Below are 2,614 nucleotides of genomic sequence, written 5' to 3' on the forward strand. Positions count from 1 at the left end.
TTATTATTATTATTATTATTATTATTATCATCATCATCATCATCATCAAAATTTTCATTTCCCTTTCGCGAGCGTGAAGACCTAAATTTCATTTCTCTCAGCTCTCTCACTTTACCAAAACTTAAACTCAAACCCTCGATCGGCTGGTCTCACCTACCCAAACAAACTCCCTCCTCTCAGCAGCTGTTGGTCGACCGTTTGCCTTCAGGTGGGGTTGTCTTCACTGTTGCCTTCAGGTTTCAGGTGAGCTTGGCCTCGTCCGATTTCAGCTGGGCTATCATTGGTTGTCCGAAGCTAGTCGCATGGGTTGTGTGTCCGATTTCAGGTGAGCCCTTTTATTTCCAGTGGTTAAACCCTTTTGATCAACTGCATTAGTATTTGGTATCTGCAATATATTTGTATGAGAGGTACCAGAAAGTTGCTTCTTATATTTTCAGTAGCATTTGGTATCTGCAATAATAAGATTGTAGATTTCTCAGGTTTAACTTTGAATTCCTCCATTATTTGAAGCATTTCTTCTGCTTTCCATGGTTGTTTTGCCTCTCCATATCCCCATATTATAGTCTCAAATGTCTTCAAATTAGGAGAAACTCCATATTCACACATGTTGTTTAAAATCTGTATGGCGTTATCCATTCATGGCCTCCTTTAGTCTACCTTCCTTGCAATATCCACAAGCCATAATGTTGCAAGTTCGCTGATTAGGTTGAATATTGTTATCTTGCATCAGTTTAATAATCTCTTCAGCTCGATCTATTTCTCCACTTTGAGCACAAGCAGTTGCTATGGTGTTGTAAGTAACAGCATCTGGCTTGATTCCCAAGGCTACCATATTTTGCACCACATTCCATGCCTCTGCTATTTTCTTCTTCTTACACCATGCTCTGACAAGTACATTAACAGTTCTCAGATTGGGTTTCAAATTTTCCCCTCTGTACATTAAGTCCAACAATTCTATGATTTACAGTGAATTTGGTTGTTTTTGTGTTTTTGTGAGTAGAAAGGGCTTTATTTAAGTATTTGAAGTGTCGTGTTGTTGCATGTTGGTGGGTTTTCAAGATTATGTTGGTTGTTGGTTTTGTTGGAGGGGTTTAGCTGCAAGAATTTAGGGGTTTTGTGCTTGTGTCACTTGAGAGGGAAATGAATTCATTTCGGCATTCTTGGTTCTTGGGTGGTGTCGAAATGAGGTGACTATTTGTGTTTGGGGATATTGTACGAGCTTCTAGTGGGTATTTTGCGGTCACGATTGAGTATAATGCTTTGTGTTTTTTTTTTACAGACAGTTTTGGGTCTAATTTTCAAGTTTTTGTAGTGTGATTTTGTGGACTGCGCCTATGATTTACTAGACTCTTTGTTGTCGGAAGTCTCGTGATACACTAACTTTTTCTCGTTCCAAATAATTTTTTTGATGGGATGAAATTAAGAAAGACGGGAAGAGTAAAGCTTCAAATGGAAGGAGGTTAAACAAACTTTTTCGAATGATCTAAAGAGTTCTTATACTATAATTGCGATAGAGGAATTATCTTAACACCAAGTGAGGGAAAAAATGAGAGAACCAAGAAAACTATTAAAGGGGTTTCTCTTTGTTGGTGAAGGGCTATTATTTCTTTCTAGCCAAAGGGATGAAAAGGGCTGATCTAGTGAAGTGGGTCCACAGAATTATCTTTTTGTGTTTGACCTTGTTGATGTTGTTAGTGAATGATGGCCAATTTTTAGATATTAGGGGGAGGCATCCACGAAGTGCATGAAAATCTAGAAATCTGTAGCATAATAGTGATTGAGGATCATGTCCTTTGACTCTAATTTTGACACATTTCATGAGGGATATTAGAGATTCAGTGCATCCATATTCATTAAAGCAACTTAGTGTTCTCTCAGAAACAACTTAGTCAATGAGAAGTAAGAATATATATATTGGTTGTCCCATGATTTTTTTTATCAGGTTCATAAGAAAGTCACATTTATATCTTTGTGGGATGTATGCCTCCGAAGCATACATTCATAAGACATTTCATGTTAAAGTTTTTAAAATTGTATGCCAAGTCGTGTGATTATTGTGTACCATCTCATGCTTTTTAAGTAAAACCCATCTCTTTCATAGTTCATAGGCTCTTCTTTTGTTGCATTCACTTCCTTTTGTTCTTCATTTTTAATTGTAGCCACCTTGTAGCATTATTTTTCACTCGAATGGAGAGGTGAGAGCAAGAAAGTATACTATCATCCTGATTAGAGCAATTTTATTGTAACATCTTGCGAGATCTCATGTCTTATTTTCTTCATTTTTCTTGTAAACTCTAGTTTATACGTAATGTGGTTAATGGTTCATGCTTGTCATCTCCATATGTTACCGTTTAGAGTCCTTACCTCCCATTGGCTTTAGCTTAGAATTCATTGCCAGTTGTTGTGTGGTGTTGAGTGAAGTTTTTCATTTGTTAGGTTCAAGTTTGACGTGTAAGGCTAAATTTTGATTCTTGGAGATTTGGAAGGAAGATAGGAAGATTGCATTGGACGTGTTTTAAGAAGGTTGGCAAGTAGAGAAGGTGCACCCAACACAAAAAGGAATTCATAACAACATTAATAACAAGAATAATGAGAAAGAAACTCACAGCAAACA

At 36.9% G+C, this 2,614-nt stretch overlaps 1 pseudogene; it reads right to left on the reverse strand.

The window, feature by feature from the left end:
• Positions 1-940, reverse strand: part of LOC120073503 — an 8,835-nt pseudogene extending 7,895 nt beyond the window's left edge.
• Positions 941-2,614: the final 1,674 nt, after the last annotated feature.

This window comes from Benincasa hispida, chromosome 3 (genome assembly GCF_009727055.1).
Source record: "Benincasa hispida cultivar B227 chromosome 3, ASM972705v1, whole genome shotgun sequence".
Lineage (NCBI taxonomy): Eukaryota > Viridiplantae > Streptophyta > Magnoliopsida > Cucurbitales > Cucurbitaceae > Benincasa > Benincasa hispida.